This window comes from Micromys minutus, assembly GCF_963924665.1.
Source record: "Micromys minutus genome assembly, chromosome: 1".
NCBI classification, from domain to species: Eukaryota; Metazoa; Chordata; class Mammalia; order Rodentia; family Muridae; genus Micromys; species Micromys minutus.
The window spans coordinates 41,505,551-41,530,801 of NC_137969.1; positions in this window are offsets into that span (position 1 = coordinate 41,505,551).

Here is a 25,251-nt window from a genome sequence, read left to right on the forward strand (position 1 = left end):
TGGGTTTTTGGCTCTCTGGGTAGGCTGTGAGTTCCAAAGGTTGTACCCAATTGTAAATTGTCCTGAAGTTGTTTGTATTTTAATGTTAACTCTACTTCCTCAAGAAGGGCTGCCCAGTTAAAACTATAAGACATTTCAATCTAAAAAAAATATACCTTCTTCTCAGTACCTCATGGAACCTTCCCCAAAGGTCACAAAACAAGCTTCAATGGATGTAAGAAGTATGAAATACTCCCATACATTCTATCAGATCGCCATGGAATAAGGTTCATCTTTAATAACAACAAAGACTACAAAAAAGCCCACATACACATGGAAGCTGAACAATGAGCTACTCAATGATAACATGGTCAAGGAAAAAAATAAAGAAAGAAATTAAGGATTTTTTAGAATGTAATGAAAATCAAAGTACAGCAGAGCCAAACCTATGGGATGCAATGAAAGCAGTACCTAGAGGAAAACTCATAGCTCTGAGTGCCTCCATAAAAGAAACTTGAGAGAGCATACACTAGCAGCTTGATAGCACACCTTTAAACTCTAGAACAAAAAGAAGCAAATACTTCCAAGTGGAATAGACGGCAGGAAATAATCAAACTCTGAGCAGAAATCAATCAAGTAGAAACACACAGAATCTTACAAAGAATCAGCAAAACCAGGATATGGTTCTTTGAGAAAATCAACAAGATAGATAAACCCTTAGCCAGACTAACTGGAGGGCACAGAGAGAGTATCCAAATTAACAACATCAGAAATTAAAGAGGAGACATAACAAAAAAAAACTTATGAAATTTAAGAAATCATCAGATCCTATTACAAAATCCTATAATCAACAAAATTGGAAAATCTGGAGGAAATAACAAATTTCTAGATAGATACCAGATAACAAAGTAAAGTCAGGATCAGATAAATCATCTAAACATAAATACATATTTATAAACCATTATTCAATCTCCCGTAAGTGTTGTAGCTACAGTAGCCTAGCTCATAGAGGGAGGAGGACACTGATTACAAAGACTGGGGGGTGGGGTGGGGAGAAATGGGCAATCAGTATTTACTGCATTCTATGTTCTTTCCTTTTTCTTTTACTTTTATTTTCTATAGTCCACTTGTTATCCCTCTCCCAGGGATAGTTGTGCTCCAACATTTTCTCATTCCTTTCCTCCTCCCCCATCTCCACCACCCCCAGGCCTCCCCACTCACTGAGAGAAGATGCACCTAACCCTTAAGAGATGTGAAGCTTCAGTAAGTGGACTCTGGACATTTTTAATGGTATAATTTTAATTAATAGTTTAGTTTAATTCCATTCTAAGATGACTTATAAGAATTTGTATTTTTGAGAACTTATTCATTTAGTTTCATTTATTATATTTGACGAAAGTTTAATTTCAGTTTCTGACTGAACTAGGTGCTGTCACATCTCCCTGTTCACTTAGATATTAGCTATACATTCTCTTTTTATAATTTGATTTTTTTTTATGTTATACACATTAACTTCTTATGGTCATGTACTGATAAGATTCCAACTATTATTTTGCTGTGCACATTTAGAATTCTCCTTTTTCTAATGAACTGAAATTTCACTTTTTTCACTATATAATGAACTTTGTTATGTAGAATAATGCTTATTCCTTGCCATCAAGTCTTATAGTAATAATGTTTCTATACTAATATTTTATGCTAATATTATTTTGGTCAACAACATATACATGTACATATATATTTATATTTAATTTAAGATTATAGAAATGACAAAGAACCATTTTAATGTGATACAGTAAAATATCTTGTTTTACTAGAAATTAATTATAGTGCTTATTTTTAAAGCTTACGACATAACACTGTGAGTTACATATTTTGCAAGTAAGACAATGGATATAATGAAGGAAATCAATGTAACTACTATCTGACATAGTTACTGTTTATATGTCTTTATAAGACCTACACATATCAACTAGTTTAAAGGAAACCACTCTCACACACAAATCATAACATCTCATATACTGTCTCTGCGTTTGTACATCTCCACATCTGCTGTTCTTGACTCTTATCTTCTCATTTCTTGAAATCTTCAGTAAATAATGTTTTACATTGTATTGTATATTTGGTATTATTACAAACAACCATTTAAGTGTGTTCTTAATGTTCTTTTTTGGGTGTGGTGTCATTCTGCTTAGCATAATGTTTTTCATGCCCATATTATGTCAAATGTCAGATTTTTTTTTCATCATAATAATTTTATTGGTTCTCTGGGAATTTCACATGTGCACCAATCACATTCACTTCCTAGTCCTTTCCCCACCTCTTTTGTGCCCTGTAAAAGTAAAAAATAAAAATAAGAATTAAAATGAACAAGTCCAGTTTGTGTTATTTGCACTCACTGGAGCATGGTCAAACTCTCAGTTATCACAAAGGGCTTCCATCTCTCCTCCCTCTCCAGTGTGCATCTGCAATCATCAGTATCACAGTAAAATGGCCACCTTGATCTTCACAGTCAGTGGGAGCAGGAATCATGGGCCTCCACACAGTTTCTGTTGGCAATACAGACCAGAAACATGGCTCCCTGCTGCAGTAGGATCCTGGACCAAGATAAGGCCCTCAGATACAGCTTAGACAATGGATATCAACATGACCTCAGATGGCAGTTCAAGCTACTAGATCAGTATGGCTCCTGGCAGAAGCATAGCCCACAGACATCAACATGGCTTCAAGCTGAAGCACAGATCACAGACTCTGCATGGCCCTTTGTGGTAACATGGGCACAGATAACAGATATTAACAAGGTCTCTGCTGTGGCAGCTGTGATCTGGTGGTTGGTTCTGCAAAATTTCTTCCTTCCTTCCTTCCTTTTTTCCTTTTTTCCTTCTTTCCTTCCTTCCTCTCACTCTCCCTTCTTTCCTTCCTCTCCATTTCTTTCTTCCATTTCCTATTATTTATATATTAAGTCAGTAGTTCACCATTGCTATACCTAAATTATTAAAAACATTATATTTAATCATTTTTATACTTCAGATATTTTTCCCCTCCCTGTTTACCCTTCAACAGTTCCTCATTTTATTCCTCCTCCTTTGTTACCAAAGGGATGTCCCCACCCCATCCCACCAGGCCTCTCTATTTTCTGGAACCTCAAGTCTCTAGAGAGTTAGGTATATTTTCTATTACTGAGGCCAGACCAGGCTGTCCTCTCCTGTATTTGTGTCGTGGGCCTTGGACTAGCTGTATATGCTTCTTGGTTGGTGGCTCAGTGTCTGAGAGATCTCGGGGGTCGGGTTAGTTGTGACTGCTGGTCTTCCTATGGGGTTTCTCTCCTCCTCAACTTTTTCCAGCCTTTTCTTAATTCAACCACAGGCGTATCCAACTTCAGTTCATTGGTTGGGTGTATATATATATATATATATATATATATATATATATATATATATATATATATATATATATATATATATACATACATACATATATATATATATATATATACATATACATATTTGTTGCGATGAGGTAATTGTTGGGCCTCTCAGAGGACAGCCATGCTAGGTTCCTGTTTGTAAGCACACCATAGCATCAGTAATAATGTCAGGCTTTGGAGCCTCCCATTGAGCTGGATACAAACTTGGGCTGGTTACTAAACTTCCTTCCCCTCAGTCTGTTCTTATTTTTGTCCCTGCAGTTCTTTTAGACATAAGAAATTCTGGTTCAGAGTTATTGACTGTGGGATGGCAACTCCATCCCTTCACTTGATATCCTGCCTTTCTATTGTAGGTGGGCTCTACAAGTTCTCTCTCCTAATTGTTGGGTATTTCATCCCTTTGAATCCTGAGAGTCTCTCACTTAAAACCAGATATGATGAATCTAATAGAAAAGAAAGTGAGGAAGATCTTTAAATCAATTAGCACAGGGAAACATTTCCTAAAGAGAACTCAATAGCTCAGGCTCTAAGATTAAGAACTGATAAATGGGAGCTCATGAAACTGAAAAGCTTCTGTGAGGCAAAGCACAAAGACAACAGGACAAATTGGCAACCTACAGATTGAGAAAAAGCCTCCACTAACCTAAATCTGATAGAGGGTTAATATCCAGAATATATAAAGAATTCAAGAAACTAATCTCAAAAGAAAAACAACAACAACAACAACAGTGGCAACAACAACAATCCAATAAAAATGGGGTATAGAACTAAACAGAAAATTCACAACAGAATTTCTTTAAGGTTGAAAACATATTTTTTGCAAGTTTATGTGTATTTATTTGTAATGTCTATGTTTTTATATTTTTTTATTGATAGGCATTTAGGTGGACACTATATTGCAGCTATTGCAAAAATAGTGCAGATTCCAAGAGTAGAGATTTCTTCATGAGCTGTTAAGTTTGGTTTTTTTGTTTGTTTTGTTTTTGTTTTGTGCATACATCCAGAAGTAGCATTCCTAGCTCACATGATAGTTATAATTATAATTGATAATCAATAAATATATTAAAATCAGGCATACGTTTTGTTTTCTATAAGTCATTGTTTGAGGAAATATATCTATAAAACTTTCTTATGCAGACAGACAGCTGATAATTGAACAATATTAATGGAAGTGAGATGATGATGACAATCACAGATCAATATCTTCTGAGTGCTAGCACGGAAAATGTCAGAGAAGTCAAACAAGAAGGTATACAATTCACTAAACTGATTTAGAAGCTCATTACTGATGACATATAATAGATGAAATCTCACAAGATCTCTCAGTGAAAGAAAAATTGAGCTAGAGATAAACAAACAGTTAACATTCAGATGAAAATGAGGAGAGCAATGAGAAATAAGTATATGTGTGTGTGTGTGTGTGTGTGTGTGTGTGTGTGTGTGTGTGTGTGTTTCTGAATGTAACAATAATGATATCTCTTCACATGCATTTATGTATATGAAGGACATTTAGGCACAGATTCTTTTCTGTTTTGTCAATAAACACATAGTGAAGCTATCTAGCAGAAAGTATATGCTCACAACCATTTAATCTGATTCATATTTTAATGGAAAGGTTAATTTATTTACCTTTAAATATATACACATTCCTGATTCAACAACTACTTTTTTTTCAACAACTACTTTTGAAAGAGTATACATTGACTTAATGTGTTTGGGCGTTATATTGGCTTTATAATTTTATCTAATAGTTTATAGGAGAATAGTGGTTCTTCTACACTTTCATGTATATGAATGTATTTTTACAGTAAAATATTATAATCAGTGAAATACAATGATAAGTAAATGGAATCTACTGTGTTATTTCAATTTTCCAACTAAAGAAACCAATTAAAGTGGCATCTTGGGAGGGTACCTATTTCCCCCATCACTATGGGGTCAGTGACAACTACATCCTGGCCCTCAGCCTAATCCATTTCCTTCAGAGTCCAAGTTCTTGCCTGGTACATTTAGTTTTCTGATTTGGATCCTTTGACTTTCAAGTCATATCCAGGACAACTTGCCTGCCTGTTTGCTTTATCTGAAGCTTTGGCAAACAGCCCAGCAGTCATTGCAAAATGACACTGGGGTTTCAGTAGCTGTTATTATACACAAAGCTCCTTTCATACTTCCCTGAAACTTCCTTCGGTATCTTATTCAATTCACCCTACTTTATGTCAGGATTGTTGAAGATGAACATTCACATCCAAACAACCTCTTCATTTAGGCTTTGCTTTTGTTACTGGGGTTACTGTGAATGAGATTTTTGTATTTTGTTGTGCTTCTCTTGTTTGTTTTGTTTGTTCTTTTGAGCTCAGCTAAATCAAGCCTTCTTTTGGGGGACCCCAGTTTACAAAAAGCAAATGCATATGCTATGTCTCTTCCTTTTCTCTGAGTAAGCACTCATTGAACAAAGCAGATTACATATCATATTTGGCAACAAACCCTAATCCAGCTGCCTGCCAAGTTCTACCTCTCCCTGTATCTCTCTTTTTGGAACTTTCCTTCCTAATTACAGGAAAAGGTTGCAGGCACAGTAAGATTCAAATTAAAATTAGACTTGTTCAAAATAGTTTCTCTCCTGAAATAATGCAGATTAGATGTGGCTTGGGTTGAAAGCACCATTTTACCAATGAGCTAAGACTTGGCTCTTCTACAGGACAACAGTGCTGGGATCTCAGAGTCTTTCAGTTTAACCACACAAGCCCCATAGCAGTCAGCTGACACATCGTCACATCCCTCTTTTATCCTACAACCTCGCTCTACCTTATAGTTTGTTTTCTGAGATAAATGTAATTTGAAGCCAAATATATGAGAAAGCTAGCCAAAGATTTGTTTTTTTTTTTTTTTTTTTTTGGCTTTGTATGTTAAACCTAAATCCATTGGTGTTTAAAAATACAATTATTAGTTCGGCTCTGAGCACTGATGAAGTAAGTATCTTAGTTCCAGAATATTTCATCATAGAGTTTACCAAAAATGATCAGGATCCAAGTAAGGACCTGAGGAGTGGTGATGAATTTCGGAATATCCTGACTCCCGTTTCTTCAGTCTCTTAGGCAATGGATCATCCTTGAAGTCAGGAAATATTTATTATTCACAGACCAAAAAATAATAATTTAAACATAAACCACAAGTTAAAGATAATGCCTCCACTGGATATTGAATTTGACCATGAGATATGCATAAGTTATAGTGTAGAGAGTTTTATGACTAAATAGAAGCCTTGGGTCATGCATCAGTGCCTACCCACTATATCTACTAGCTGATTAAGATGAGTGGGATTTGCAAATAAAGGTGATGTACTTTCTTCAGCTTTGGTGGATGAAGAGGAGATAAGAAACCACAAGGGCAACTGTTTTGTGTGTTTCATGTGCTGAGAAGTTGTTTTTATTGGCCAAGTAGGAATCCTTGCTGGGGAAATACTTCTCCACTGTAAGGATAATGACATTATTCCCTAAGCTGGTGTTTTAGCACCATTTCCATCAGGGCTGCTACCACACAGTCTTTATCACTGCCAGTGGTGAATACTGAGAGTTTATTGAATGACAAACACTGATTTAAGCAATTTATGTGAAGAACTAAAACACACTTAGATACTCAAAACCAAAGAACTGGGAATGAAATTTTAATTAAATTAATTTCTAAATTTATTTCAACATTGGTTTTAATTGAAACCATTTAGTTTAAACTTTTTTTTGCTGTGATTTGGGACTACATATAGACTGCACTGCAATCCTCTGCTCTCCTTCTCAACCCTAGATTTCACTGGAGAGGACTTCCATTCCAAAGTACCTTCCAGCTAAGATCCCAAACTCCCACTAGGTTGTCTTTCCCTTCCCTACCTTCTCCTTGTCTTATTCTGATTCTTCTATTGCATTACAATGCACCTTAGTATACACTGCCCCAAAGTCAAGTCTTTGCTTCCTTCCCCCTTAGTATGCAAAGATCAGAGAAGTTTGTACTGAAGGTAGAAGACAGATGTGCATGTGCATACTGTGGTGGAGTGGTAGACACATTCAGATTATCATTTTGTAATCAAAAGATCAAAATGTAATGATTTTTTAGTGACAGAACTTACCCACTCTCACAAAGCATTTCAGTATGAGTTGATGAGAAAACTGTTGTACATACATGTGTATACATGTTTACATGAAAACACAGGCCTTTCACCACATGCTCAGACATTTTCCTTCCAAGCTAACAAACCTCCTTTAGTCAGCCTATGGCTCATTTTCAAAATACTAGCAACCTGTTTAAATAGTTACATTATTTTAAAAGAAAAAAATGATCTTTTATTCAAATCATCACTACTAGTAAAAGAGAAAGAAATATCCATCCAAAGAGAGAAAGAATTCTCCTATGTGTAAACAGAAACCAAAACTTAAACCATAAGATATTTTACTTGGGTCAGGAAGATGCTTTGCTGGGTGAAAGTGTCCATTGATAAACTGCTTAATCCGGGTTCAGTTCCAGGGACCAGACAGGTACAGATAGATGTGCATGGAAAATTTGTACAATGTAAAGATAAAGACACTTCTTTTTCTCTTAGTTTGACAGTAATAAAATTTTTTACTACATGCTGTGTTAATTTGGTGGAAGCCGACAGTCAGAGGCCAGGCTGTGGGAAGTATGCATCAATAGAACTTCTGTACAAGATAATCTGTCAACATCCATCAGAATCAAATGTACTTATTTGCTTTGACCCTGTAAAACTTGCTTCTGGGAATTTATCCTGCAGATAGCCTCACATGGAGGTGTGATTATGCATGTATGAGACAGTGCCACAAGCACAAACTGAGAAAGAGCAAAACCAAATCTCTCGTTCTACAAACAGCTGTCAGTTAAAGGGATCATGTTGAGCTAAAATGCAAGTGTAAAGAAGATGGTCTGAGGCCTAGGAGAAGCTGTAAGAGTCAGGACTGAGCTTTAGAACACCACACACATGAAAAAGCTGGGTGAGCTGAAATCCTACTATTGTGGAGGTAGAGACAGAGGATTCCTGGAGCATGCTGGGCAAGCTGTCTGGCCAGGCTATATGGTCAGCAAGAGACCCTGTCTCAGAAAATAAAGCAGAGCATGATGTGGGTAGAAGCACAACGTCAACCACTGGCAGAACCATGCACACACACACACACACACAAAACACACACGTGACCACACAATGAACTATGTATATATACATATACATACACATGAAAAGAAATAAATAATAGAACAAATTTTTACATAGATTGTTTCAGTGAGAACATTAAGGGGCATAATGGAAACCATTATTTGTCTTACATGTCTTATAGTGTGTGTTCTCAGGACCCTCTGCAGAGAAAGTCAGGGGGAAAAAAATCTGGCATATGTGATGTCCCTGCAAAGACAAACTAAGAAACTCAGTTTGCACCACCAGAGCTATTCACATGATTTTAATAGCATATTTTACCATCTACAAATAAACGTTTTAAATTCCTAGTCACTAGGGAACAAGTTTTGTTCTGGTGGCCATGACAGCAATATGGTTATGCCTGTGCTTATCTTAGCTGTTTCATTTTGAGAATATTCCACCATTACTTGAACTATATCAGAAGCATTATATTATAGTCCAACTACAAAGGGAAAAGCAATTATATAAAGAAACATGTTAGCCACAAATATGTTAATACCAGTAGATACCAGTCTACACAACATATGATTTCTCACAGTATGGCATTTCCCATAACTGCTGTGAATTCCACAGAAGACAATCACTTAAGCTCTTAACAACTCCATGCATAGAGGTTGATGTTCACGAAAAGCTATGAACTTTGGCCACAAAAGCAGTCATTTTCACCATCCCTTTAAGCAAAGTCTAAGTGTTGATGGAGTTTGGGGAATAAGGAAAGACTGCCGCTCCAACATAAGGTGACACTGATATTTAAACTTGACCTCTTGCTCAGGAAGAAGGACTATATACTGAATTATGCTACTGACATATATATATATATATATATGTCATATATGACATATATAATATATATATATATATATTAAAGTTCACATCTGTGAACTTGAATTTAAAAATGTTCAAACATATGGAAAAGACTATTTCAGTGCAACATTGTGCATTCACTGAGTCTAAAGTTATAACTGTAGACTTCAGAACTTCAACTATGCATCATAAAATTAGTCTACTCCCAGAAGTATACAGGTAGAAGCAGCGCTTCCCAGTGGGCCTCTCCTGACACACTTCTGTGCTCTTTTTGGCAAGCTTTTGGTACACATATTTAGAGTCTTTCATACCTTTCATGTTGTACAAAATTTTCTTTTTAACCAGAAAATCAGTAACTTTACTTAATTATTGTATGCATTCCTTTTTTCCCTCCATGAACCCTTTAAGCAATTTAGGCTCCCTCTATCCCTGAGACACATCTCCTGGCCACTTCCAACACAGAGATTAGGTCTTTAAACTTTTACTAAGGAGTCTTCTTTAGAAAACCAGAACATAATACCCAGCATTATGAACATAATGAAAAGCTATTAGAGAGGCTTTTGTTTCAGATACGTGGGTAGTCCAGGAACAAACACAAATGTGGAGAGGAAAAAAAAAAAAAAAAAAACAGTGCACAAGACAGGCACCCAAAGGACCTTTAACCCAGCATGTATTTTTAGTTTGTAATTATTTACCACAAAAAATGATATCCTATTTTTACTTGTCTTAATTCTCACGGTGGCTCCTAAACTGCATTCAGTTCCCTAAAAAAAATAGTCAGGAGATGGGTAGGAAGCTCAAGTATTCTTCCCAATCTTTTTTTCCCGAGTTTTTCCATTAAGAAACCCCAACAGTGAAGTCTAAGAATGTCTTTTTCCCCCTCCAGATGAGGAGGTAGAAAAAGGGAAAGAGCCAGAGGAGATAGAGGACACAAGAAACCAAGGCCCTCTAAATAACACAAGCCAAGCTCTCATGAACTCACAGAGACTGAGGATGCATACAACGGACTTGTATGAGTGCATTATATGCTGGCCAACTCGTCCTGAGCATGAGTAATTTCTTAGAGTGGCTGATATACTCAGGTCACTCTACTGAAAAAAAAAACTGATTTTTCCTTTGCCTAACTGCCATCTAAACTCATCAATGATTAGTAAGTAAATGACTTTGACTCAGTTCAAAGAAAACAAAATTAAAGTCTTTGTAAATATTATAGAATAGTGAATTTTCATAGAGATGTGGTGAAAATGTTTCTTCTATTTCCAAAGCTAAACATCCCAGTAGGAAGAGACAGAGGTAATGAGAGTCAGAGAAGAAAGGGCATAGGTATTATGAAGAAGAAATGGGAGAATAGGGGGATATTTTAAAGTGGGGAAGGAATGCAAACCAAAGCAGAGACAGGTAAGGATAAATAACACTGATGGTTATTAAAAAAGCTGTAGGAAAACATACTATCACACCAAGGTATTTCGTATGGTTTGTGGCTATTGTGAAGGGTATCTTTACCCTAATTTCTTTCCCAGCATGTTTATCCTTTGAATAGAGGAAGACTACTAATTTGTTTGAGTTAATTTTATAAGCAGCCACTTTCTTTTGCCATTTTGTCCTTTTTTCTCTCTTTTTTATTGGATACTCTGTATTTACATTTGAGATGTTATCCCTTTACTTAGCTTCATTCCCATTCCCCCTCCCTCTCCATTTGACTTCACAAAGGTACACTCCCTTCTGATCTTCCTCTGAACCCCATTGCCTTGGTATTCCTCTATATTGGGAAACCATGCCCTCTCTGGAACAAAAGTCTAGTCTCACATTGATGCCAGACACTGCTATCTTCAGCTACATACTCAACTGGATCAATAGGTCTTTCAAAGTGTGCACAAAGGTCAGTGTTTTACTCCATGGGAGTTTTGGATGGTTTGGTTGGTTGAAAATGTTGAAATATTGTTATCTTCAAATGAGAATGCAACCCTTTTCACTTTCTTTAGCAACTTCATTGGGATCCCCGAGTTCAGACCGATAGTTAGCTGCAATCATGCTCAGCTGTATACATACGACTCCAGTGTAGTCTCTGAGGAGGCATCTCAGTCTGGTTCCTGCCAGTAAGTACTTTTTGGAATCAGCAATAGTGCTTGGATTTGGTGACTGCATATGTGGTGGATCCCCAAGTGAGGCAGCTTCTGAGTGATATTTTCTTCAATCCTGTTCCTCTATTTGACCTGGCATTTTCTCCCATGAGTGTTTTGTTCTCTTTTCTAAGAAGGACTGGGGCAACCACATTTGGCCTTTCTTCTTTTTGAGCTTCATAATGTCTGTGAATTGTTTCTTGGGTATTGGGTATTCAGAGCTTTCTGGGCCTAGTATCCACTTATCAGTGACTGTATACCATGTGTGTTCTTTTTGGGACTGGGTTACCTCACTCAGGAGAATAGTCTTTAGTTCCATCCATTTGCCTATTATTTACATGAAGTCATTGTTTCTAATAGCTGAGTAGTATTCCACTGTGTAAACATACCAAACTTTCTGTATCCATTTCTCTGTTGATGGACATCTGTGTTCTTTCCAGCTTCTGGATATAATAAATAAGTCTGCTATAAACATGATGGAGCATGTGTCCTTGTTATATGTTGGAGCATTTTTGGAGTATATGCCCAGGAGTGGAATAACTGGGTTTTCAGGTAGAACTATGTCTAATTTTCTGAGGAACCAACATATTGATTTCTAGAGTGGTTGTACCAGTTACAACCCCACCAACAGTGGAGGAGAATTCTTCTTTCTCCACATTCTTGCCAGCGTCTTCTGTCACCTGAGGTTTTTTTTTAGCCATTCTAACTGGTGTGAGGTGGAATCATAGGGTTGTTTTGATATGCATTTTCCTGATGATTAGGAATGTTGAACATTTCTTTAGGTGCTTCTCAGCTATTTGATGTTCCTCAGGTGAGAAGCCTTTGTTTAGCTCTGTAGCCCATTTTAATAGAATTATTTGATTCTCTATAGTCTAGCTTTCTGAGTTCGTTGTATATATTGGATATTAGACCTATATTAGATGTAGAACTGGTAAAGATTCATTCCCAATCTGTAACTGCCATTTTGTCTTCTTAACAGTGTCCTTAGCCTTACAGAAGCTTTGCAGTTTCATGAGGTCCCATTTGCCAATTCCTGCTCTTAGAGCATAAGTCATTGGTGTTCTGTTCAGGAATTTTCCCCCTGTCACTATATGTTCTAAGCTCTTCCCCACTTTCTCTTCTAATAGTTTCAGTGTACCTGGTTTTATGTGGAGATCTTTGATCCACTTGGACTTGAGCTTTGTACAAGGAGATAAGAAAGGATCGATTTGCATTCTTCTGCATGCTGACTGCCAGTTGAACCAACACCATTTGTTGAAGAGACTGTTGTTTTTCTATTGAATGTTTTCAGCTCCTTTGTCAAAGATCAAGTGATGATTGGTCTGAAGGTTCATTTCTGGGTCCTCAATTCTGTTCCATTGATCTACCTGCCTATCTCTGCACCAATACCTTGCAGTTGTAATCCCAATTGCTTTGTAATATAGCTTGAGATCAAAGATGGTGATTTCCCAAGAAGTGTTTTCATTCTTGGGAATAGATTTCACTATTGTAGGTTTTTGTTATTCCAGATGAATTTGCAGATTGCTTTTTCCAACTCTATGAAGAACTGAGTTGGAATTTTGATAGGGATTGCATTGATATCTAGCTACTTTCCTGTAGCTGTTCAACAGGTGTAGGAGTTCTCTGGTGAAAAATTTGCAGTCACCATATCATCTGCAAATTGTTATAGTGTTACTTTTTTCTTTTTAATTTTTATTCTGTTAACCTTCTTTTCTGGTCTAATTGGTCTAGCTAGGGCTTTAAGTACTATATTGACTAGGTAGAGAGGGGGAAAGCCTGGTCTAGTCCCTTGTTTGAATGGGATTCCTTCAAGTTTCTCTTCATTTCTTTTGATGTATACAGCTTCTTTTTGTAGTTATACAGGTTTGCCATATATTGCTTTTTCTGTGTTTCTTTGTGGGCCTTGAATTCCTGATCTTTCCAAGACTTTTAAGATGAAGGGGTGTTGAATAATGTCAAATGCTTTCTTAGCATCTATAGGGATGATCTTGCTTTTTTTACTTTGATGTTGTTTATATAGTGAATTATGTTGATGGACTTTCATATATTGAACTTTGCCTGCATCATTGTTTTGACGTGATCTTAGATTTGGTTTACAAGAATTTGATTGAGTATTTTTTTATTTTTTATTTTTGTTTTCTAGCTTATTTTATTTTACAACTTTATTTAAAGAAGAGAAATACGTGTGCAGATTTTTAAAAACATTTTGAATTCTTTTAGAGATTTGATAACATGCATTGAAATCCCACTAGTTACGATAAGCATAAAGTACATGTAGAAGAGAATGTAACCTGAAAACAGTCAGAATCTTGGTGTGTATAGATTAAACAAAATGATCTTTGAATATCAAAAATTGTCAAAAAGGCTATATTTCTAGCTCTTTGATTATTAATGATTTAAGGTCTAGGTGTATCACACTCTGAGAGGGTGCTCTACACTTATTTTTTCCTAAGGACTGAGGCTTTCACTATTTGGCCTTTGTTATTCTTGACTTTCATATGGCCTGTGAGTTGTTTTGGGGCTTATTCAGAGCTTTCTAAGGCTAGTATACAATTATCAGTGACTTCATATTATGTCTGCTCTTTTGTGATGGGGTTATCTCACTCAGGATGATATTCTCTAGATTCATCCATTTTCTTAAGAATTTTATAAAGTCAATGTTTCTAATAGATAAGCAGTATTCCGTTGTGTAAATATACCACAATTTTTGTATCTATTCATCTACTGAAGAACATCTGGGTTCTTTCCATCTTCTGGCTATTATAAATAGAGCTGCTATGAACGTTGTGGTACAGGTGTCCTTATTATATGTTGGAGCATCTCTGGGGTATATGCCCAGAAGTGAGATAACTGGGTCTTCAGGTGTTCTATGTCCAATTTTCTGAGAAACCACCAGAATGATTTCCAGAGTGGTTGTACCAGCTTACAACCCCACCAACAGTGGAAGAGTGTTCTTCTTTCTCCACATCCTCACCAGCATCTGCTGTCATCTGAGTTTTTGATCTTAGCCATTCTGACTGGTGTGAGCTGGAATCACAAGGTTATTTGATTTGCATTTCCCTGATGACTAGGGATGTCCAGCACTTCCTTAGATGCTTCTCAGTATTTTTCGTCAGTGTTCATGAGGGAATTGGTCTATAGTTATCTATCTTTGTTGGGTCTTTGTGTGGTTTACAAATTAGTATAATTGGGGCTTAGAAGACTGATTTCGATAGTTTTCTCTCTGGTTCTATTTGTGGAATATTTAGGAGAGTATTGGTATTACTTCTTCTATGAAGGTCTGATAGAATTCAGCAGTAAACCCATTTGGTAGTGTACTATTTTGTTTGGGAGGCTTTTGATGACTCCTTCTATTTCTTTAGGGGTTAAGGGGCTGTTTATATGGTTTATATGATCCTGAATTAAGTTTGGTACCATTTCCTCTAGATTTTCCTGTTTTGATGAGTATAGTCATTTTTGTAAGATCTGAAGACTTTTTGAATTTTCTATGTTTTTTTTTTTTAATCTCACTTTTCATTTCTTATTTTGCTAGTTTTGATACTCTCTATGTATCCTCTTGTTAGTCTGGCTAAGGATTTATTGATCTTGTTGATTTTCTCGAAGAACCAGATCCTGGTTTTATTGATTCTTTGTATAGTTCTTTTTATTTTTTATTTGGTTCATTACAGCTTGGGGTTTGATTATTTTCTGCCATCTACTCCTCTTGGGTGTATATGCTTCCTTTTGTTCTAGAGCTTTCAGGTGTGCTGTCAAGATGGTAATATATGCTTTGCTCTCTCCAGTTTCTTTTTTAGGCACTCAGAACTATGAGTTTTCCTATTAACCCTGTTTTCATTGTGTCCCATAAGGTTGGGTATTTTGTGCCTTCATTTTCATTAAATTCTAAAAAGTCTTTGATTTTTTTTTTCTTTATTTCTTTACAAACCTATCCTTAAGTATAGCATTTCTCAGCTTCCATGTGTATGTGGGCTTTTTGTTGTTATAGAAGACTAGCCTTAGTTTATGGCAATCTGATAGGATGCATGGGGTTATTTTGATATTCATATATCTGTTGAGGCCTGTTTTTTGATCATCTGTATTGTCAATTTTGGGGAAGGTGTCATGAAGTGCTAAAAAGGAGGTATATATATTGTCAATTTTGGGGATGGTGTCATGAAGTGCTAAAAAGAAGGTATATATATATATTTGTTTGTTTCAAAATCAAATATTCTATAGATGCTAAATCCATTTGGTTCATAACTTCTGTTAGTTTCAATATGTCTCTGTTCAGTTTCTGCTTCCATGATCTGTTTATTGTTGAGAGTGGGTTGTTGAAGCCTCCCACTACTATTGTTTGTCGTGCAATATATGCCTTGAGCTTTAGTAGAGTTTCCTTTATGAATATAAGTGCCCTTGTATTTGGAGCATAGATGTTCAGGATTGAGGATTCATCTGAAAGAATTCTTGACAGATTTTACCTTTCATGTGTATAAAGTGTCCTTCCTTACCTTTTTCTGATGACTTTTGTTTAAAATTTATTTCATTTAATATTAGGATGGCTACTTAAGCTTGTTTCTTATAATCATTTGCTTGGGAAGTTTTTCCCAACCTTTTACTCTGAGGTAGTGCCTGTCTTTTTTGCTGAGATGAGTTTGTGCATGCAGCAAAATGCTGGGTCTTGTTTTCATATCTAGTCTGATAGTCTATGTGTTTTCTGGGGGGAATTGTGTCCATTGATGTTAAGAGATATTAAGAAATAATTATTTTTGTTTACTGTTTGTTGTTGTTGTTGTTGTTGTTGTTGTTGTTGTTAGAGGTAGAATTGTTTGTGTGCCTTTCTGCTTTTGGTTTTGTTGCAAGAGGATTCTTTTCTTGCTTTTCCTAGGGTGTAGTTTCTCTCCTTGTGTTATAGTTTTCTATCTATTATCCTTTGTAGTGTTGGATTTGTGGACAAATATTGTGTAAATTTGATATTGTCCTGGAATATTTTGGTTTCTCCATCTACGGTTACTGAGCGTTTTGCTGTATATAACAACCTATGCTGGCATCTGTGTTCTCTTATTGTCTGTGTAATTTCTGTCCAGGATCATCTAGCTTTCATAGTTTCTGTTGAGAAGTGAGGTCTAATTCTGATTGGTTTGCCTTTATATGTTACTTGTCCTTTTTTTCTTACTGCTTTTGAAATACTTTTTTTTGTGTGTGTTGAACATTTTGTGTTTTGACTATTATTTGTTGGGACAAATTTCATTGCTGGCCTAATCTATTTGGTGTTCTGAAGGCTTCTTTTGTGTTCATTGTTATTTCTTTCTTAAGGTTAGGGAAGTTTTCTTTTATAATTTTGTTGAAGATATGTACTGGGTCTTTCAGTCTGGAGACTTTGCTCTCTTTTATACCTATTATCCTTAGGTTTTGTCTTCTCATTTTGTCCTGAATTTCCTGGATGTTTTGGGATGTTCCCTGTGTATTAAGAGCTTTTTCATTTTTATAAGTTCTCTGACTATTGTATCAATGTTTTCCATATTATTTTCTGCTCCTGAGATTTTTCTCTTTCATCTTTTCTACTCTGTTGGTGATGCTTGTATCCATGACTCCTGACCTTTTTCCTAGGTTTTCTTTCTCCAGGGTTATCTCTCTTTGTGTTTTCTTTATTGTTTCCATTTCCATTTTTACATCCTTGATGGTTCTGTTTAATTCCTTCACCTGTATGCTTTGTGTGTGTGTGTGTGTGTGTGTGTGTGTGTGTTTCTCTAAGGGCTTGTACTTATCTTTCTGTGTTCTCCTGTATTTCTTTAAGGGAATTGTTCATTTGCTTCTTGAGGTTCTTTATCATCAACATTAGGTACAATTTTAATTTCAAATCTTGTTTTTCTCCTGTTTTGGGATATACACTATTTGCTGTGGTGGAAGAGCTGGTTTCTGATGTTGCCAGGTTGTCTTGGTTTCTGTTGCTTAGATTCTTGTACTTTTCTCTTGCCATTTTCTTATCTTTGATGTTAGTTGATCTTGTTTCTAAAGGGAGCTTGTCTTCCTGTGAATTTTTCTGCTGTGGGCTCCAGAGCAAGGTCAGTCCTGAGTGTTCAGTTCTCCATGGGTAGGATGTGAGTTCAGGATGGCAATGGGCCGTTTCCAGCTCTGTGTGCAGATGGAGGCCAGAAGGGCACAGACCTAAGCAGTAGTGTGATACCTGTGCCCTGAGAGTTCCCAGAGGTCTTTGCCTAGATAGTCAGTGGAAAGAGAGTGTGTGGTCCCCGCTGGGCTTACTAGGGAGAGCACTCCTGCTTCTCCTCTGGGTGCTCAGTTCTTTGAAGGCAGGCTGTGAGTCCTGATGGCAGTGTGCCTGCTCTGCCTGTGGATGTGGGCAGAGATCTCACCATTGCTATTAGTTGTTTCCCAGAACTTGAGCTACATCCCTATTGTTGAAGAAAACACCCACTTTAGACAAGAGACTTGGATAAATGGAGCTAGAATTAATCAACAGTGGAGATAATTGCTTTAATATTACCTACCACATTCAAATGGCTTTGTTTTATTTGTATTCTATTTTTATTATTTAAAACAAGTATTAAATTTAAATATATTTTGATCATTTTCTTCCTCTCTCCTAAAACCTTTCAGATCCTTTTCCCTCCCTACCTTCTTAATTTTAAGGTCTTTTTTTCCTTTAAAAACTATAATAAATACAACACCCATGAAAATGGAGAATACAGTGACACCTCCAAAGGGGGATGGGAAGAATCAAAATATAATCAAATAAATGCAAAAGCTTGAAAGAAAATCTGTGGATTCCACTGTATGTTGGCTGAATATTTCTGAACAAGAGAGTTGCCCTGAACAAGAAACCTTCCCCAGAGTTGTTGACATACCCAGTGTCACTCAATTGGAGAAAACTAATTTTTCCTTTCCAGTAGGTGTAAATGACAGTCAGGCTGTTAGCCTTGATCCTGCTAGCTAGGCTTCTATTCATTTAATTGTTCTAAAACTCATTCTTTCATTTTTTAAAAAAATAACAAAATAAAACATGATAGTATAAAACAAAAACTCTCATGTCATAGTTGGACTAGAAAACAAACAGAAGGAAACAATCCCAAGAGATGGCACAAGGATCAGAGATCCAGTTGTCAGCACATTCCACAGTTTCATAAGAAACACTAAACTGAAAGCCATACTATATGTGCAGAGGACCCAGTGTAGACTAGGGTAGACCAGGGCAAACCCTTTGCTTGTTGTCAAAGTCTCTGTGAGTTCAGACAACCTTTGCTTTGATTCAGAGGGCTTGTTTTCTTGCTGTCCCCCATTCCCTCTTCCTCTTTCCCTCTTACAGCCTCCTTTTCTTCAGGGTTCCCTGAGCTCTGTGGGGGAGAGATTTGATGAAGACATCCCATTTATGGGTGACCATTTCATGAGACTTTGTAAGCACTCCATGGAAAGTGACATCAGACAAATGTTTAATGCCTTTTCCCCCAATATTCCCCACTTCCACCATGCCCACAGTCCCTTTTTCCTTTCCAGGTTTCTGCTGTTACTCCAGGCTGCATACTCAGATCCACTGAAGCAAAGGTTGGATCCACAAAGAAGTGAAATAATTCATGGTATTTGTCTTTCTATGTCTGAGTTACTTCACTTATGTAATATCTTCTAGGACAACCGATATACCTGTGAATTTCATGATGTCATTTTTCTTCATGAATAAAAGTCCTTTGTGTAAATGTGCACATTTTCGTCATCCATTTTTCAGCTGAAGAATATTTACATTGCTTCTACTTCATAGCTATTGTGAATGGCTGAACATCTGTAGGCTAAGAGCCAAGCCTTTGAGTATATCCCAAGGAATAGGTTAGTTCTGTCAGGTGGTAGACCTACCTTTAGTTTATTAAGAGTGACCCATGCTGGTTTTTCTTCAATTTAAAACATTAATTCTTAAGAACAGCATGTGCTTTCCTCTTCACTTTCATTTTCACACCTTGGAATTGCAAATATATTTAAATATTTTAGATTTATTTGAACACTCCGAATTGTTTCTTACTTCTGATACTCTGCATATTGAGATGATTAATTTTGATTATCAACTTGACAATTTGTAGTCTCACTGAGGTGATAAGACCCTGGGAATGTCTATGAAGAAGTTTCTCTATTGGGGTAAATGTTTTGGAACATTTACTACAAATGTGGGTGACCACATTTTATTACCTGTGGTCCTATAATGAATATTATTCTTTCTTTGCTTCTTGTCTGTGGGCACAGTGTACTCAGCTACCTCATAATCCCTGTCATGGTCCATGCATCCATGCCTTTCCATCATAATAGACTGGAACTCACAAATTGTAAGGCAGGATAAACCTGTTCTCCCTAAAGTTGCTTCTCATCAGGTGTTCATTTGTAGCAATGAAAGAAGTCACTATATTCACAGGTTTTACTCCACTGCTTGATGCACTATTTATTGGGTTTTTTTGTTTGTTTGTTTGTTTGTTTTGGTTTGTTTTTTGTGACATCTTAAAGATGCAAAAAACAACTGGACTCACAAATTGATTGCATAGATCATGATGACAGGGAAGGTATAACAGCAGAAATACTGGATGGCTGTTTACATGAAGTCTTAAATGAAGAAGCAAGGGGAGTAAATGCTGATGCACAGCTCTCTTGGAACTCAGCTCATGTCTTTATTACCATAATCTACCAGATGGTACGACTCACGCTCAGAGCTAGTCTTTCTCTTGAGTTGACTTTCTCTAGAAACACATACACATCCAAATTCATGTGTCTCCTAGGTAATTCTAAATCAAATTCAGTTGACAATAAAGCTTAAACATCATATTCAACATTGAGATTTTTCAGCTCAGTATATTTCTTATCAAAGGCTTCTTCAGGCTTTCCCTAGCCTCAACTCTACTAAGACTAGGTCAGTGTCACCCCTGTAGGCTCCATAACTACCTTCACGTACTGTTTTGTAGGTGGTGTTGTCTTTACCATGACTCTCTCAGTACATAATGAAGTTGTAAAATGTCACTCGAACAAGGTGACTTTGTAGTATCTAGTTGTGATTCAATATTTACTAAGAATTTAAATGAGTAAATGAGCAAATCTCAACAATTCACATTGTCAAGTGGAAATCAGTTATCTTATAGTGAACCCATCTCTCAGAATCCTCATGGCAGGAAGAAAACAGAGGAAACACAACCTCGCTGCCCATTGATAGCTGCAGTCTTAGGGTAGCTAACACTGAGAACACACGCTTGTTCACTTCTGCTAAGTTATTCTCATGGTAAGATATAATGCTTCTTGATCTTTCTCATTTATCACTGGAAGTACAGCCCCTTCTTCCTTTCCTCCTTCCTTCTTCTATCCTCTATCATTGTTCTGCTAATTTTTGTCACCTTGACACAAACTAGAGTCCCCTGGAAAGATTAAATCCCAGTTGAAGAGTCACCCCCATCAGATCAGCCTGTAAGTAGTTTTTGAAGATTATCTTTTGTTGAATCGTTAATGTGGACAGGTACAGTATGCTATGGGCACTGCTACTCCTGGCAGATGGTCCTTGTTTGTATAAGGTAGGCTTAGGAAATTATCAGGCAACATTCCTCCATGGTGTCTGCTTTGCTTCTGCTTCCTTGTTTCTGTTTGAAGCCTTACCCCGATTTCCCTCTATGATGGTCTGAAAAATGAAATAAATACATTTCTCCCAAGTTCTTTATGGCTGTGGTTATTATCACAGCAACAGACAACAAACTGGAGACATTCCCTCCCTTGGTTTTTCTTCCCTTTTTTCCTTCCCTTTCTTTCTCTCTTCTCCCACCTCACCTCTCAGACTCCCTCCCTTTCTTCCTTCCTTTCTCTCTCATCCATCTTTTTCCCTTCTCTCTTATTCCTGCTTTTGTCTCCCTCCGTCCCTCCCTTCATTCTTTTCTTAAAGTGGTTTTTCAAATATACATATCTATACTCACAAACACATATACAAATCATCACCTGTAGCCTCAAGTTATAAAGGAATAAGACAAGTATACAAATAGGCATATTTCACACTGCTAAAGGTGTTCTCTTAGTTGATTGAATATTAATTACCATTGCCTATTCTTATTTAAAGTTTAAATTAAAATAGTGGCCTTCTTCAAGGTAAAAGGACTTGTAATACAAATATATCCAGGATTCTCTCCGGTAATCCTCTATTCTCAGCTTATCTTGATGATAAAAGATTACATTTGTGTCTGAGATTCAGAAACAATTTGAGCATCTTCTATTCTACTTGGCATTAAAGAAAAGAAAGAAAAAATAAAAACCTGTAAGTTGGTAACTGCTATGTAAATCATTTTGTTTTAAGGGATGATTCATCCCTCCAGAGAAAAGGAATTAGACTCAGGCCTGCCTGCCCGGAGGAGGTTTATTGACACTTCTCATTGGAAAAGGACTGCAAAGAACACATGAGGTGTCTGGCTCCTCATTTTCTAGGGCAACTAAAACTCCCAACTGTGACACTGATAATAAGATGATATACTGTCACACAATGATGTGTGTGGCTTTCCTCTCCTCCCCCACCCCAGCTATTAAAGCTGTATTCAGTGGAAGACACATAGTAATTTGTGGGAAATCACAATTTGCTTAGAAAATCTCACAAAGCCCCCAGAGCCCATTATATTAACAGAAGTGACAAGAAAATAAATGTTTTTGACAAGGAAGTATTCCTATCCCAAGAAGACGGCCACAATATCGACGATTATTCGGGAATCAAACTTATTTAAACACATTGTGCCGGATACTTCATAAATGTTATAGTGTGGCTGTTTGTGGCTAATACAAGTTGGTTTGCCTCCTCCTCCTCTTGCCTACTCTGTTTGCCTCCATGGGCTTGCTTGAAGTGCATTAAGTAGCAGCAAGCCAGATCAGGATATTTGTCTGAAGAACTTAAATAATTCATTTATGCACCACTGCTTCCAGACTGCTTTTACAAAAGCTGTAATGAGACAAGCTGTGAAATAGTTTACATGGGGAAGAGATATTCCAATCTCCAAAAGGAGCCTCCTTTCTTCGCCTTAGTTCCTTGAGGTTCCAGACATAAGCAAGAAGGAAAGTACTGCAGAACTCCAATGTCTCCTAACACCTGCTATTTACCTACTTCCCAAACTTACCTACATGGCCAGATAGGAGCTATTTCTGTATTTTTATATAGTACAGAATAGAGTATATGCAGGTCATGGGAGAGTTAATAGAGTGATAGAGGCAGAGAAAGAGAGAGAGGAATAGAGGAGTAGAGGCCGGCCATGAGTATGTAGAGAGAAAGAGAGGGATAGGGAGGGGAAGAGGAGGGGTAGGGTTGGGAGAGCAGGAGAGCCAGAAGGCAAGAGAGGCCAAGAGAGAGAGGAGGGTTCAAGCAGCCCCTTTTATAGTGTCAGGTCACTGGGGCAGAGCATACCTGGCTACTGCTAGGTAACTGAGGGGTGGGGTTTACAGAATCCCAACATTCCGCCTAAGCTCCCTGTAACTAGCCATACCATTTTCAAGAGATTTGATTCCTGAGTATATTTGTAAAATTGCTAGAAATCGCATATGATCCTCAAAGCATGTTTGAATAAAAAGACATCATAAGTTTATCCTGAAGTTTAATTGAATTTTAAAAGGGTATGTGGGGGGGGGATTAAATTCAATAGGCATTGTAAAATGTAAGAATCGCAAGCACATAAACAGTTAGCTAATAAGCAGAATGCAAGGATCTTTACAAGTGTGAAATCAAACTTAGTCTTAACCTCATATATCTGAGACAACTGACCCAGATTGTTATTGCCAAATTAAATAAAACATGGTTTATTGTTCTTGTGTGTGGCTATCTCTCCCTAAAGGTGGGACTCAGGAGATCAACCTTGGACATGGGCAAATGAAGGTTTTCATAGGTCAGGAGTAGGTGTTTCCAAATGGGGGATTTGGCAAGCAAGTAGCTAAGGTTTCAGAAGAAGAACATAAGCATAACAACTTGGTCATAACCCTCTCCAGAAATGAAGACATGGTTCCAAGTTGGTTGTAACAAGGTGGTCATAACAAGGCGGTCATAATAACCTATTGAACCAAAGGCATTGATGTATATTTCTGAAACAGGTGGTACAGAATCATTTGCAGTTAAGGTTGCAGATGGGTCACAGTTCAATCCTTGAGAAAGAGATTTAATCATGAACAGTAATGAATTTATTTCGTCTTTGTTGTAAAATTTCTCCCAAGTCTAAGATGAAGGCAGGCTGGTTAATCAGTATAACAGCTACCAGTAAGAGAATATGGGAAGTCTATAAAGACAATGTACTGAAAAAAGTAGCATCCCAAATTGTTAAGAAAAGGCAATGTTAGAAATTAAGAAGATACTGTATGATACCTGGTTATATATATATGATACTAACATTATATTCATAGAATTTATCAGTGGCAAACCCAAGGGACAGAGTCGTATATATCAAATTCCTGAAAGATTCAGGAACATGTAGATAATCATTGCTGTGATCTTTGAGAGGTAGAAACATTCAAGTAGAGTAGAAGAAAGAGCACAGCAGGGGGTTTATTAGATTTTATTACTGGGAAACATAAAAATAAACATTTGTACATTCAAAAATTATTAATAAGACAAATATGTCTTTCCTCTCATTTATGGTTCTTAAATTTTATAGGGATATATAATGTTGCATGACATGCAAGGAGAAGTGAAATTGTCTAGTACAACAACATGTGCTGATGGAAGGAAGGGTAAAAAAGGAAAGTTGGGGTGGGGGAAGGAGGTGTGAAAGAGAAAGATTGAGGTACAAGAGGAATATTCTCACAGTTTTGGTTATAATTTTTATTTTTAAGTCTTTAATGTTTGGCATGTTTCTGTAATTCATATGAATTAAGAAACCTGTTTTTTTTTTTCACCATGACTGGTGTGAGGTAGAATCCCAGGATTGTTTTGATATGCATTTCCATGATGACTAGGGATTTTGAGCATTTCTCAGTCATTAGATGTTCCTCAGATGAGAATTATTTGTTTAGCTCTGTACCCCCTTTTTCAATAGAATTTTTTGATTCTCTAATGTCTAACTTTTTTATTTCTTTGTATATTTTGGATATTAGAACTCTATCAATTATGAGAGTGGTAAAGATCTTTTCCCAATCTGTTGGCTGCCATTTTGTTTTCTTGACCGTGTCCTTAGCCTTATAGATACTTTGCAACCTCATTAAGTCCCATTTATTGATTCTTGATCTTAGAGCATAAGCCATTGGTGTTCTGTTCAGGAGATTTTTCCCCTATACTTATGTGTTCTAAGCTTTTCTCCACTTTCTCTTCTAATAGTCATCTCATTCTTAAAGATAGGAAAGTTATGATTTTGTTGAAGATATTTACTGTGCTTTTCGTTAATACTCTTTGCCCTCTTCTACAAGTATTATTTTTAGGTTTTGTCTTCTCATTGTGTCCTGGATCTCCTGGACATTTTGGGTTAGGAGCTTTCTGGTTTTTGCATCTTCTCTGAATGTTTTGTCTATGTTTTCAGTGTTGTCTTCTGCCCCTGGGATTCTCTTCCATCTCTTGTAGTCTGTTGGTGATACTTGTATCTATGACTCCTGATTTTTTTCTTAGGTTTTTTATCTCCAGGGCTGTATCTTTTTGTGATTTTCTTATTGTATAGATTTCTATTTTCAATTCCTTTACCTGTTTGGTTGTGTTTTCCTGTAGTTATTTGAGGGATTTCTCCTGGTTCTCCTGTAGTTGTTTAAGGAAGTTATTAATGCGCTTTTCAATGAAATCCAAC